Here is a 16,582-nt window from a genome sequence, read left to right on the forward strand (position 1 = left end):
ACATTCTGCTTCTCAGAGGCCCGGGGTTCGCCGGTTTGGATCCCGGGTGCAGACATGGCATCACTTTGCAAAAGCAATGCTGTGGTGGGCATCCCATATATAAAGTAGAGGAAGATGGGCATGGATGTTAGTTCAGGGCCAGTCTTCCTCAGCAAAAAGAGGAGGATTGGCAGCAGTTAGCTCAGGGCTAATCTTCCTCAAAAAAAAAAAAGAAAGAAACATACCTCAACATAATAAAAGCCATATACGACAAGCCCACAGGTAACACAATACTCAACAATGGAAGGTTGAAAGCTTTTCCTCTAAGATCAGGAACAAGGATACTCACTTCCACCACTCTTAATCAACTTAGTACTAGAAGTCCTAGCCAGATCAATCATGGAAGATAAGGAAATAAAAGGCATCTAAATTGGAAAAGAAGCAAAATTGTCATTATTTGCAGATGATATGATTGATCTTATATATAGAAAATCCCAAAGACTTGACCAAAAAGCTGTCAGAACTAATCTACAAATTCTTGGAGTTGGAGGATATAAAATCAACATACAGAAATCAGTTGTGTTTCTATATACTAACAATGAAATATCTGAAAAAGAAATAAAGGAAACAATCCCCTTCACAATAGTGTCAAAAACAATAAAACACTTAAGAATAAACTTAACCAATAAGGTGAAAGATTTGTATAATGAAAACTATGAGAATTTGATGAAAGAAATTGAAGAAGTCACAAACAAATGGAAAAATATCTCTTGTTCGTGGGAAGAATTAATATTGTTAAGATGTCCATACTACCTAAAGCCATCTTAAATTCTGTGAAATCCCTATCAAAATTCCAATGGCATTTTTCACAGAAATAGAAAAACAATCCTAAAATTCGTATGGAAACACAAAAGCCACTGAATAGCCAAATCATTCCTGAGAAAGTAGAACAAAGCTGGAGGCTTCGCACTTTCTGATTTCAAACATTATAAACCTATAGTAATCCAAACAGTATATGATACTGGCATAAAAACAGACATAGACTAATGGAACAGAATAGAGAGCCCAGCAATAAATCCCCAAATATATGGTCAACTAATATTTGACAACAGAACTAAGAATACTTGATGGGGAGAGGATAGTCCCTTTAATAAATTGTGTTGGGACAAAAGAAAAAATAAACAAATGGGACTACATCAAACTGAAAAGCTTCTGCACAGGAAAGGAAACCATCAACAAAACGAAGACAACCTAACAATAGGGAGAAGATATTTGCAAATCATATACAAGATAAGGGGTTAATATCCAAAATATACAAAGAACACATACATCTCAACAACACAAAAACCAACAACCCAATTAAAAGATGGGCAAAAGATCTGAACAGGGATTTCTCCAAAGAAGATAGACGGATGGCTAACAGGCACATGAAAACACGTTCAACATCACTAACTATCAGGGAAATGCAAATCAAAACTACAATGAGGTAACACCTGGCTCCCGTCAGAATGGCTATAATTAACAAGACAGGAAACAACAAGTGTTGGAGAGGATGTGGAGAGATGGGAACCCTCGTACACTGCTGGTGGGAGTGTAAACTGGTGCAGCCACTATGGAAAACAGTATGGAGTTTCCTCAGAAAATTAAGAATAGATCTACCATGTGATCCAGCAATCTCACTGCTGGGTATTTATCCAAAGAACTTGAAAACACAAATGCATCAAGATACATGCATCCCTATGTTCATCGCAGTCTTATCCACGATAGCCAAGACATGGAAGCAACCTAGATGCCCATCAAGGGACAGGTGGATAAAGAAGATGTGGTATATATCCACAGTGGAATACTACTCAGCTGTAAGAAATGATGAAATCCAGCCATTTGTGACAACATGGATGGACCTTGAAGATATTATGCTAAGTGAAATAAGTCCGAGGGAGGAAGTCAAATACCTAGATCTCACTCATAAGTAGAAGATGAAAACAATGACAAACAAACACATAGCAACAGAGATTGGATTGGTGGTTACCAGAGGGGAAGCGGGGAGGGAGGAAGGTGAAAGGGGTGATTAGGCACACATGTGTGGTGATGGATTATAATTAGTCTTTGGGTGATGAACATGATGTAATCTACACAGAATTTGAAATATATTACAACGTACATCTGAAAGTTGTATAATGTTATAATCTAATGTTACTGCAATCAAAAAAATTAAAAAACAAAGGGAAAAATATTGTGTTGGGAAAACTGGATAACTAGATACAGAAAAATGAGATTGGACCCGTCATCTTATATTACTCAAGAAAATTAACTTGAAATGGATTAAAGACTTAAGCAGAAGACCTGAAACCATAAAACTCTCAGAAGAAAAAATAGGGAAAAGCTCCTTGACATTCATATTAACAATGATTTTGTGGATATGACATCAAAAGCACAAACAACAAAGGCAGAAATAAATAAGTGGTACTATATTAAACTAAAACCCTCTTCATAGCAAAAGAAACAATCAACAAAACGAAAAGGCAACCTACAAAATGGGAGAAAATATTTGCAAACCATGCACCTAACAAGGGGTTAATATCCTTGCCATTTTTAGGCCATTGTTACTACAATTGTTCATTCATTGTTATCATCAGGCATGGAAGCACCAAAAGACATCCCAGTGGATCAGCTCAGCGCCAAACATATTCTTACCTGCCTCTATTATGTAGCACAAACCCTAATTTCTCATGGTGATCAAAGACAGTTACCCTTATAAGTAGAATAACTCCTTTCTGGTATACCAAAATGAGGAGCCTAAAATGACCAGCAGTTAATTGCAGCTTCAGAGTTGGTAGAACTCTTAAAGTGTTCCCTAGTGGAATCATTGCCCTTTGAGAAGCAGAAACCCTAATCTAGCAGAGCATTAGTATATAGAAACAAGAAACACAAATTCTGTAAGTAGGTCACTGGGTTGGTTCTTCGACCTATGTATTCTAGCTATTAAGAATACAGTACTACATATCAGTTGTCGATATATGAGTATATATTCCTCATACTGGAATATAATATTCCAGCTCTGGCAAGGTGTTTTCCTCTGTCTGGTGCCTTAGCTGAACTTTTTTTTTTTTTTAAAGATTTTATTTTTTCCTTTTTCTCCCCAAAGCCCCCCGGTACATAGTTGTGTATTCCTCGTTGTGGGTTCTTCTAGTTGTGGCATGTGGGACGCTGCCTCAGCATGGTCTGACGAGCAGTGCCATGTCTGCGCCCAGGATTCGAACCAACGAAACACTGGGCCACCTGCAGCGGAGCGCGCGAACTTAACCACTCGGCCACGGGGCCAGCCCCCTTAGCTGAACTTTTAACAGACCATTCAATCAATCTATTGGACCAGCTGGTGCTGGATTATATGTTATGTTACAGGACCAGTGGATCCTTGCAGTTGTATGCCCATTGCCACACCTCCTTCACCATAAAATGGGTCCCTTGAATCAGGTATTTTGTAATCTTCAAATTGTGATGTCAGCAGAAACACTGAGGGCAGAGAAAGCAAGCTAAACCCATATCTGGAGAAGATTTTAATTCTCTTAAGGACAAATAATGCCATCTTCCATGGTAGAAGGGTCTGAAATAATCAACTTGCCACCCAAATCCTGGTTATTCTTGGAGAGTACTCCATACTTTTGAGCCCATATATAGTCCTTATCCTTACCATTATGGCTACTTCATTCACAGACACATTGTGCAAACACTGGAGTAGCCAAGGACAGAGGCTGGCTGACATGCACGGGACAAGTCAGAGTTAAGGTTGTGCAAATGCAGTTTGGGGCACCAAATGTGCCTGCCACAGCTTTACTTAAAGGTGGTCTCTACTAAATAGAGTTGACATTCTCTTATTCATGACCTTGCCAGCCACAAAAGCAGCAGGAAGGTGTCTTCTATCTCACTTCCACCTTACAAATATCCAAGTCTATCTAACTGGCAGATATCAGAACTCTAACTGCAATTAGGTGGATAGAATAGAGATTGAGTTAATCAATCCACAATATCTACTACATTTGTTAGAAATTTAGGTACTTCTACTCATAAATGCAATTAGCCTACTATTCTGAGATATCTTTACCAAGTTTGTGTTAAGGTTACACTAGCTTCATAAAATTAATTGAATATCTATATATGTTTGTGCATGTGTCTGGATTAGTTTTCATAGCTAGGAGATATCTATTCTTTGAAGATGTTAAGAAGATATTTAACAATCTTTCCAATTTCTTTTTATACTTAATATTTTTTGTAATAATAACAATTGTTTCATATCTGTGAGAGGAACAGGATAGGCTATGCCATGGTAACAAGCAACCCTAAAATCTCATCATGATCAAATGGCTCCATAGGGCAGTTCTCCTCCAAGTGGTGACTGCAAACTAAGTTGCTTCGAGTTGTGCTATCTCAACCCACAACCTCCTCTTTCACCACAAAAAAAGGAAGAGAGCACACAAAAGCAATTAAGTGCTCCTGCCCAGAAGGGAATACCACTTGTCCTCACAGCTCATTGGCCAGCACTAGTAATGTGGCTCTATCTGAGTCTAAAGAGGTGATAAATGTGATCTTCTATATGCCCAAGAAGTAGAGGAAAAATGAATATTGGTGAACACTAACAATCTTCATCATAATCTGCCAGTCACAATTTAAAAATCCAGAATCTCCAAGTGATTTGCAGTACTCACTCCATCAGGTCAAATTGTGGCTCCCCTTGGCCTCAGGATCTATGAACTAAAAAGTCAAGTCATCTGCCTGCAGTTTGCAATGGTGGGACACAAATGGTATAACCACGATAAATACTCTCATTTGCAGAGACAAAAAGGAGTCACACACGTATAGCAGGAATTGTGAATATCTCTTCCCTAGGAGATTGGAGATGTCCCTTCATTAGGTCTTGATTCTTTTCTCTGTAACAGTTTTCTTGTTCATTGTTCTCTGTGGCCCCATGATTCACCTTCACTTTCTTTTTCCATCATCTCTCTTGGTTATGTCTGATGTAAGCATTATAGAATATGTCTTCCAAGGGACGTATGTATCTTTCTCAGCCTGCTTCTTGTCTATAAAATCTGGGTGTCCTAAGAGTTGTTCTAAGTCTTATGGCCTAAATCGAGTCTGATGGCCTAGATTATTTTAATCCTGGTGGCCCAAGGATTGGTTTAAGTCCTTTTCACAAGCTTTCTTAATTTAAGCTTATGGTTTTTTAACAGTTCAATTGTCTTGAAAACTCAGGCTTGGTTTTAGTCAGCTACATGTGCCAGTGACCACATCAGCAACTTTTGCTGGCATAGTTCTCAGATTTGCTATAGCTTGTTTTTATTTCTTGCCCCCATATCTCCCTGTTTCTTTAATGTTGATTAATTTGAGGTTATCAGTCTTCTGTGAAAAGACCATGTCATTAAGGTAATCTTTGCCTTGAGAATTTTATTTAATTGTGAAGTTTTACAGGGTGTCACACCATTAGTCTAATATTCCCCTGATACACTTTAATAATCTGAAACATTTTAATGGGTATTTGTCCCTCCAAATTTCTCTCAATCTTATTTTTTACAGTTGGAGGTTGAAACTCAGTTGGGTTTTCCAACCACAAAGTGTCTGAAATTCTTATACTCTCTATTCCCTTTTATTTGTTTGCAAAACAGCTAATTCTTTCCTGAGCTCTCCTCTTTTTTGTGTTATTCCTGCCAATTGTATTAATCAAGGTTCTCCAGAGAAACAGAACCAATGGGACATATACAGATATATATATAAAAGGAGATTTATTATAGGAATTGGCTCGTGCTGTTATGGAAGCCAAGAAGTCTCTCAACCTGCCCACTGCAAGCTGGAGAACCAGGAAAGCCAGTGGTGTAATTCAGTTGAGTCTGAAGGCCTAAGAATCGGGAGATTGATGGTGGAATTCCCAGTCTGAACCCAAAAGCCCAGGAACCAGGAGCACTGATACCCAAGTGCAGGAGAAAATGAGTGTCTCAGCCCAAACAAAGAGAACGAATTGCACTTTCTCCATCTTTTTGTTTTATCCAGGCCTTCAACAGACTGACTGATGCCCATCCACGTTGGTGAAGGTGATTTTCTTTACTCTGTCTACTGATTCAAATTCTAATCTCTTCTGGAGACTCCCTCACAGACACACCCAGAAATTATGTTTTACCAGCGGTCTGGGCATCTCTTAGCCTAGACAAGTTGACACATAAAATGAACCATCACACCAATCAAAGCCAGTAGCAATCAACAAACACTACTATCACTACTATGAACAGTACTAACATTTTGTTTTTTAGACTCTTCCCTTATAATATTTCTCTACTAGCATTGTTTTCCAACCTTGTCTCCTAGAGTTACAAAATCGCTAATAATGTGTGCTGAGTTTATTGCAAGTTACAATTTCACCAAATTTTTGCCACTGAAAAATCCTACCCCAAACCCACTTAGCCAATGTCACATTTCAGGTTTTTGTTATGGTAATACTCCAATTTCAGTGCCAGTTTCTGCATTAGTCAGAATAGCTTAAGCTAGGCTATGGTAACAAACAGTCCTACAGTCTCAGTAGCTTAACACAACAAAAGCATGCTTCTCACTCACACAAATTATGCTGTGGATTCAGACAACTCTTCAGAGTATCTTCTCTCTATCTGGTGACTGTGAATTCAGGCTGCTTCAAACTTGAAGCTCTAGCGTCTCAACACAAGGCCTCCTCAGTTGCTGCAGCTAGGAAAGAGCGGTGGCAAGAGAGCTGCACATGAGCAATTAAATATTTCAACCTGGAAACAAAAAACATCCCTTCTGTTCACAGCCCCTTGGCCAGAACTAGTTACATGATCCCAACTAATTACAAGAGGGCTAGGTAATACACCCTTCCAATGCACATAAAATTCAGAAGAACCAGATATTGTTGAACTCTAGTAACACATACCTTAGATACAATTGGAAGTAGTACAGTTTGTAGGTAAAGAGCATACCTAGAGTCACAAACCCTAAATTCAAGCCCTAGCTTTGCTACTTGCTACCTGACAAATAGCTTAAACCCTGAGCCTTGGTTTAAAGTATGGATAATAATACCTATCTAATTGGATAATTACTTATTTCAAATGATATTATGCTTATACAATGCTTAGCGCAGTTCCTGGCACTCATGAAGCGTTCAATTAATTATTCTACCTGATGCATGATGCATAAAGACATTCTGATCCACTAAGCTGTGATCATGACCAGTAAAATCTGCTGCAGATAATCTGAGGGATATCAATGCAGTACCACTTGTAACATGTACATTATAACAGCTCTCCATCTTTCACCAGTCTTCAACAGACTAGGAAAATATTGACGCTGTTATAGTCCTCACAATAAATAAGTGACGACCATTATGACAGCAATGTGTTGACAAGAAGAAAATTAATGTGACAAGGGGCTATTTCATTTTGCTAAAATGTCATAAATTTTGTAGAACAGTCATTAACTATAATCAGGAGCTACTCCAAAATTGCATCCTGAAATAGAAATTTGAAAAGGAAACGCATAGCAAGAGCAAGTAAATGATCCTGAAGATCCTCTCAAAAGAGCTGTTCATAACATCCTTTTATCTGGCTTTTGCAAATGCTATTACAACACCTCCTAAGCAATTTTATCCAACCTTTATCTGTCATCAATGAGGATTTTTGAATAAATAAAATTTCATAATTCATATCATTGGAATGATGTTTTGCCCCTTCTAAGGAAAGAAGTATGTATTACAAATAGAGATTTTTCTGTGAAAACACTCATGAGTTAAACAAATTCTTTATGTTCATGGCACTAAATACTCAGAGTTTGTGCAACACGTTATTTTTTCTACTTTTAGATAATAAGTTTATTATAAGTTTTAAGCTTATAACAAATGGTAATGATAATATATCCTTTAATTAATATATCCATAATAAATAAGAAGTTTTCAGATGTGTACACTTTTTCAATCTGTGATCAAATGTTCTTCCAGAATCATAAAACTAGCATGTGTTCACTGAAAAAAATTGAATGAAATAATATAATGATCTTACCAAAAATATATGTAACTTCACATACACACACATTTCTTCCTCACCTCCAAACTCCAGATAACCTACTGTGTATTGTCCCACACTTTTCTCAACATTCAGTGTGTGTGTGTATTTCACTTAATATATCATAAATATCTCAAGTCATTAATATAGATACAACTTACTTTTTCTCTAATAGCTGAAGAAAATGCTCTATTATGAATATAAAACAATTTCACCCATTGGTGAACATTCAACTAGTTTCCAGTATTTTGCCATTATAGACAATGCTTCAAAAAGCATTCTTATGCTAACATACTATATCAATAAACATATGCACCTTGAATTGACAGAAAAAGAGAGAGAAAAAGAAAGTTACATTTCTCTTGGTACTGAATACGAAGTGAATAATCTCTAGAAAAATATATACCAAAACTATTTATAGATAATACCTTGGAAAGGGGCCTAGGAGAGGGGGCACAGCAATTAAATGTTATTTTAGAGATTTTCCCTACTATTTGCTTATCTAAAAAATATACTACCTTTATACAGAAAACTAAATGAAATTTAAAATTTGAAGATATGCAGAAAGTATTTCTTCTGCAACTAATTAACAAAATGATATAGACAGTATGAGCACGGAAGGATGTTAAATACGCTGTGGTGTTTTTAAAAAATTATTTTTAAACAGTTTATTAAATGCATTAATAATGTATTAGTTCCTAGGGCTGCCATACAAAAACACAACAAGCTAGGTGGCTTATAACAAGAGAAATTTAGTGTCTCAAGTTATGGAGGGTAGAAGTCCGAAATCAAGGTGTTGGCAGGTCCGTGCTCTCTCTGAAGGTTCTCGGGAAGGAATTCTTCCTTGCCTCTTCTAGCTTCTGGTGGTTACTGGCAATTTTTGGCATTCCTTGGCTTACAAATGCATCATTCCAATCTCTGCCTCTGTCTTCACATGGCCTTCTCCCTTTTGTGTCTATGTCTTCCCTTGGCATTCTCCTCTCTCTCTCTCTCTGTCTTTGCATCTCTTTTCTTTTTTTTTTTCTTATAAAGACAGTGGTCATATTGGATTAGGGCCTATCCTATTCCACTATGATCTCATCTTAACTTGATTATATCTGGAAAGACCCTATTTCCACATAAGGGCACATTCACAGGTAACGGGTTAGGACTTCAACATTTCTTTTGTAGGGATACAATTCAACTCACAACAAATAGAATAGAAACGTGGAAGATTATAGATCTAAACATCAATGACAGATGTATCTGGGTGACAATATTACTGATTATATATATTTCCTTCCTTATAATTTTCACCATCTTTTAAGATTTTTCAAAGAACATTTATAAAATCAGGAAAAAATTGAAGCTGAAAATGGCCTATCCTGTTTTCTTCCACACAACACAGAGATGAGGATAGAATTTTTCATGGGGCTGGTGAGTAGAGTGCTGCATATATACTTGATAACAAGAGTTTTCTGACTGCTTGGAGTGTGTTATCATCTCTCTCTTCAGGTCACCATATTATAATCAGAGGAAAGAGAATTGAAAATGATATAACCCACTGTGTTAGACACACCACAACCTCTCACACATGAACACATACACATGCATCCTTGTCTTTTGTTAAGAATGGAATTTTCCATGGCTGAGCAGTGTAGCCTATATATCTTTTGTCTCTAGTTGCCTGAATCCCCTGGAGGTGCTTTCCTTGTCATCTACCTGTGTAGATGACTACCTCTGGTCAGCAGCATCTACTTATCAGTAGATCTATACATTCCAAGGAGAGAGAAGAGAGATCATGGAGGGGATGTGAGAAAGAGACAGAGGAAGAGAGACAGAGAAGATATAAAATTTCTTTTCTTAATGGCCATGATACTGTATGGAGTACATTACTGATATGCATAAACACATACATACAGTGGAATACTAAAGTAGCCTGATAAAATGATTGAAGTTGAACTCTATGAAGTGATACGGAGTGATATCAAATTATACGAAAGAAACAAATTCAAGAATAGCATGGCTAAATGATTCCTTTTGTGGAAAATAAAAGCAATGATACTAAAAAATGACCCCATTGTGTTGCACACCACTCTCTTTATTTTTCATTCATGGAAGAAGAACTTTCCCTGAATCCAAGAAGACTACATTATAGACATGATGGTTTATGTGACTGGTGGTTCGGAGTCTGATTTCCTGCCGACTAGCAATGCAAGCTGCCATTCTGGCTTTAACACACTTGTAGTTTTTACTTTTCAAACAGAAATTTGGAGGGAGAGGGAGAGAGAATTAGTGGTTTGAAATGTATCTCATGACATAATTTGTAGCATGGTTAGGGCTAACTTCAAAGATTCTACCACAAAGATGGTAGACCAGGAATGGGTAATGCTAATAGGGAGAGCAGACACACCTGCTGTGGATACAGACAGATGAGGGTTCTGATTTGGGCTTCCCCACTTCCTAGCTGTGTGACCCAAGGCATGAGCCCAACAGTGCCCAGTTCTTTATTCCATTGCCGACATTGTGTTAGGTCTTTCTTTTTCCAATTTTTAAATCCAAATAAGTGAAAAATGAAATCTCATTATTATTTATATTTGGATTTACTTAATTGCTAATGAGGTTGTCTTTTTTTCTTAAGGGAGAGTTGTTTGTTTGTTACCTAACCATTTGTTATTTCTATTTTCTTTGTTGGAATGTCACTTCCTCTCAAATTTCATTTGCCAAAAACAGACCATGGCAATGCCTAAATCCAAGGGAATCTGAGAATAAACCAACTGCACACCTAGAGTGGGAACCAGAAATATTAGGCAAACAATAATATTGACTATCACAGATTCTCAAAAGTGGAATTACTTGGTCAATGATAGGCATATTTGAAATTTCCATAAATATAATTTTCAATGTTCAAAAGGGATATATCAATCAAACTTCAATAAAAATGTACAAGAGCACCTACTTCCACACATCCTTTCCAGCTCTGGATGTTATCACTCTTTTTTTGTAAATATTTTTATTGAAATATACATACAGTAAAGTGTATGCATACTAAGTGTACAGCTTGATATTTCTGTTTACAAGACAAGCACATCCATGGAACCAACATGTAGATCAAGATATAAAACATCACCTGTACCCCAGATCCTGCCCCATGTCCATCTCAGTCATTAGCTCCATGATGTTAATCACTGTTCTGATTTCTATCTCCATAGATGAGTTTTGCCTCTTTTTGAACTTTATAGAAATGGAATCATATATGCATATTCCTTTGTATCTGGCTTCTTTTGCTCAATATTCTATTTGTGAAATACATCCATGTTGTTTGCAATAGTGCTTCATTCATTTCCATTGCTGCTATAGTTTTATTGCATGAATATAACATAATTTGTTCGCTTTATTGTTGATAGACATCTGGGTTATTTACTATTTTCAACTATTACAAATAATGTTCTTATGAACATTCTCATACATTTCTTTTGATCCACGTACATAAGCATTTCTGTCGTGCTTATATATCTGACTGGAATTACTGGGTAATCTGATAAGTTCCAAACACCTTATCAGATTAAGAAATTTTCCTTCAATTCCTAGTTTTGTAAGAGTTTTTCACATGAATGTTGAATTTTATCAAAGACTTTTTCTGCCTCTACTGTGATGATCATATATTCTTCTTTTCTGTTAATGTGATGAATTATATTACTGCTTTTGAACTGTTAAACCATTCTTCCATTCCTAGAATAAATCCAACTTGGTTGTGATCTATTCTCCTCATAATTCCTGGATTTATATTGCTAATATTTTGTGTAGAATTTTTGCATCTATATTCACAAGAGATTTTGTCTATGGTATTCCTTTCTTATAATGTCCTTGACAGGTTTTAGTATCAAGATTATAATGGCCTTGTAAAACAAGTAGGGAAATGTGTCATTTGCTCTTTTTCTAATTTCTGGAAAAGTTCAAGTAAGATTTGTTATTTTTTTTCTTAAATATTAGGGAGAATTTACCGTGAAACCATCTAGGTTTAATATTTTCTTTGTAGGAATATATTTAATTGTGGAACCAATTTCTTTAATATGTATAAGACTATTTGGATTTTGTATATGTTCTGAAATCAGTTTTTGTAAGTTGTATTTTTTACATAATTTGTGCATTTCATGCAAATAATCAAATTTATTATTCATAATATCCTCTCATTATCTTTTCAATATCTATAGATTGTGTACTGATGTTCCTTTTTCATTAATGATACTTATAATTTATGCCTTCTCTGTTTTTCTTATCAGTATTGCTGCAGACTAATCAATTTCATTAGTCTTTTCAAAGAACCAACTTTTGGCTTTGTTGTTTTTTTCTATTGTCTGTTTTCTATTTCTCTGGTTTCTGCTCTTATCATTTCCCTCCTTCTCGTTTCTTGGAGTTTACCTTGCTCTTTTAACCTTCTTGAGGTGGGAGTTTACATCACTGATTTCTAGCCTTTCTTTTTTCCTAATATACACAAACAAGGCTTTAAAGCTCTCTCTAAGCACTGCTTTAGATGAATTGCACAAGCTGTGATGTCATATTTGTATAATCCAGCTCAAAATATTTTCTAATTTCAATTTTGAGTCCTTCCTTGATCTTGAGTTATTTAGAAACATATTGCTTAATTTTCCAATATTTGGAGATTTCAAGTATCTTTTTGTTATTGGTTTCTATCTTAATTCCACTGTGGTCAGAGAAGATACTCTGATTTCAGCCATTTGAAATTTGCTGAGAGTTGCTTTGTGGCCCAGTATATGGTCAATTTTGATAAATAACCCATGCACATTTGGAAAAAAAAGGATATTCTACATTTATTGCATACAATGTTCTAAATATGTTAGGACATATTTGTTAGTCTTGTTGTTCATTCCTCTATATCCACATCTTTTCTGTTGTCTGCTTATTTAATTGGTTATTGGAGGAGGTGTGCTAAAATATCCAAGCATGTTTGTAGATTTATTTATTTACATTTATAATTCTGTCAGTTTTCACTGCACTTTGGAGCTATTTTATTTTGTGCATATCAATTAGGATTTTTTTTAACTTGTTGCTGAGTTGGCCCTTTAAACGTTGTGAAGTGTCTCTCCAATATCTCTCATAATGCTTCCTGACTTAAAGTCTAACTTGTCTGATATTTGCATAACTATAGCAGCTTTATTTTTGTACATGTTTGCATGGTATATCTTTTTCAACACTTTTACTTTCAAACTTTCTATGCCTCATTTAAGGTATGTCTCTCAAAAGCTGCACATAATTGTAACTTGTTTTTTTATCCAGTCTGACAATCTTTGTTTTTTAATTGGAATACTTACTCCATTTATATTTAACCTGATTACTGGGAAATTTGGGTTTTAACCTCCCATTTTACTAGTACTTGTTTTCTATTTTCCCTCTCTTTTTTATTCTATTTTTCTCTTTTACTGCCTTCTTTTAGATTAATTAAATTGTTTGTTATTTCATTTTTTTTAAAGGTATGCTTTTTCTTAGTGAAGAAGATTGGCCCCAAGCTAACATCTATACCAATCTTTTTCTTAATTTTTTTCTCCCCAAACCCCCAGTACATAGTTGTATATCCTAGTTGTAGGTCATTCTAGTTCTTCTATGTGGCATGCCACCACAGCATGGCTTGACGTGTGGTGTGTAGGTTCGTGGCCAGGATCCGAACCAGCAAACCTCAGGCTGCTGAAGTAGAGCACGTGAACTTAACCACTAGGCCATGGGGCCGGCCCCTGTTATTTCATTTTTAACACTCTTGTAGTTTGTCTGTGATACATTTTTTATTAATAGCTTAGTTACTCACGAATACAACATTCCTCCTTGGCTTATTAAACTCTACCTTAAGATAGTGGTTTACCACTCTCCAGACAAAGTAAGAAGCTTATAACACTTCAGCTCCATTTATACTCTCCCACCTTTTGTGCTGTTATCATGTGTTTTAATCCCACATATATTTTAAACTCAAAAAGATATTATTGTTGTTGTTTTGAACAGTCAATATTGATGTAGATTTACCCATATTAGCTCTTTTTAGTGTTCTTCATTCCTTCTTGAATTACCTTGTTTCCAGTTGGGATCATTTTCCTTTTGCCTAAATAACTCTTTTTAGTATTTCTTTTAGTACATGTCTGACAGTTATTAACCCTCTCAATTTTTGTTTGTCTTAAACCTTTTTGATTCACCTTCATTTTGAAAAAAAATTTGCCTAGTTGGAACATATTTTTTAAGCACTTTAAAGATGTCAGACCATTGTCTTTTTTCATTATTTCTTTTGAAAAATCAGTTGTCAAGGTTATTGTCACTCCTGAAAAGATAATGTGTCTTTGTTCTCTAGTTACTTTAAAAATTTTTCTTTGTTTCTGGTATCCATCAGTTTTACTTTGATGTACCTATGTCTGGTTTTCTTTCTCACTGTACTAGTTTTCTGTTGTTGCCATAAAAAGTTATTACAAACTTAGTGACTTTTTTTAACAACACGAATTTATTATCTTACAGTTTTGTAGGTCAGATGTCCAGTATACGTCTCACTGGCTAATGTCAGGAGAGAGAAGCTCCATTTCAAAGGTTCTAGGGGAAAATTCTTCTTTTTTGCTCATTCAAGTTGTTGACAGAATTAAATTCCTTGTCCTTGTGGGACCGAGGTCCCAGTTTTTTTGCTGGCTGTAAGCTGAATGGGCCATTTTCAACTTTTAGATGCCACCTACATTCCTTGGCTCATGGCCCCCTTTCTCCATGTTTAAAGTTAGCAAAGGTTGGTCATGTCCTTCTCACACCACATCTTTCACTAACCAAAACTGCTGCCTTCCTTTTCCACCTTTAAGGGCCCACCTGGATACAGGATAATCTCCTTATCTTCAATCCAGTTGATTAACAACCTTAATTTCATCTGCAACCTTAATTCCCTTCTACCATGTAACATAACATAGTCACAGTTCTGAGGATTAGGATGTGGACATCTTTGGGGGTACATTTTTCTGCCCGCCACAGTCATTATGCTGCTTCAGATTCATATAGCATCTAGAACATGTAGCTTGAGACTTTCTTCAATGTGTGGAAAATCCTTGGCAAGCGTTTCTTCAAATACTGCTTTTGCCCTCGTTTTCTCTGTCTCAGATTCTTATTATGCATATATTAGACCGTTTCACCATGTTTTCTACATCTCTTATTCTCTTTTCTGTATTCTCCCATGTTTTTCTCTCTGAGCTTTAGTCTAGATATTGTCTACTGACCTATTATCCTGTCCACTAATCCTCTCTTCTGTTCTGTTTAATCTTTGTTAAGTTTATCTTTAAATTCTTAATTTCAGTTATTCTATTATTTAATTCTTGAATTTTCATTTGATTGCATTTTATAATTTCCATATCTCTGGTAAAATTAGCCATCATTTCCTTTATTTATTGAACATATTAATTACAGTTATTTTAAAGTCCATGTCTGTTAACTCTAACTTTTAAATCCCTTGTCCATCTGTTTCTATTATTTGTTTCCTTGATTTTTGCTTATTTGGTCCTGTTAACCAGGTGATTTTTTTATCCAGACTTCGTGTATGGAAAATTGTAGTGGTTCTGGATGATGTTGTCTTCCTCAGAAGAAGAGAAAATGTTTTTTTCTAAACAATAATCAGAGTGGAGGTAGATCACCTTGAAGCAGTTGAGTATGGTCTATTGCCAGTTTAACCTTACTCATATGGTGCCACACTTCTTGGGGTTCAACTAAAAACCTAGGCTATTTACTATGGTCCCTTGGAGATTCCTGAATTCCTTTTATGCCTTCCTGGTTCTGTAATATTCCTGAATCTAGATAACTTTATAGCATTTTAGTAGCTGCCTTATGCTTCATTTCTTTGCCTCTCATCCTGGAAGGGCACAGGTTAAAAGTCCACAAATGCCTCAAGGGGAAATTTCATGTGGAATGCTAATCATACTTCTTTGCAACTATCTTTTTCTTATTTTCTTTTTATTTCAGGGAACTTGTTCACTCAAGTCCCAGCCACTTGGTAGCTGTGTTCTCCAGTTTTGGTCTTCCTGGCCCAATAAGAGTGCCGCAAGCTCTAATTGCTGCTATTTGGTTGGCCTCTATGCCACACACTCTGTGAACTGGACAGTTCTTTGAAGGGAGAAAGAAGCAGCAAATGGAAGACTCATCTCAGTGTTTTTCCCTTCACTATAATTGGTCCTCTCATGTTCTGGCTGCCTTGGTTTCTCTGTAATGTCTTCAAATAGCTTTATAAAAATGTTTGTCAAGCATTTATAGTTATTGCCAATGGCAGAATTAGTTTGATGTCAGCTCCTCCATTGTAGCAGAAAGCAAAAGCCTGATGCATAATTTTCAATTTATAATTTTTATATTTAAAATATAGATCCCCGTGTTAGAGACACCTTCTGGTAATGCAGGGAAGAAAAGAGATACCTTGACATGTTGTTGAGAGTTTAGATCAGTCCTATAGTATGAGCGGAGAAAAAGCATAAAAGATATATGAGCAGACCAGCCACATTCCAGTGAAATTCAGGATCCTTGAGACTGTTGCTTTCCCTACAGTTCAGTTAATATGATCT

The sequence above is a fragment of the Equus caballus genome, chromosome X (assembly GCF_041296265.1).
Source record: "Equus caballus isolate H_3958 breed thoroughbred chromosome X, TB-T2T, whole genome shotgun sequence".
NCBI lineage: Eukaryota > Metazoa > Chordata > Mammalia > Perissodactyla > Equidae > Equus > Equus caballus.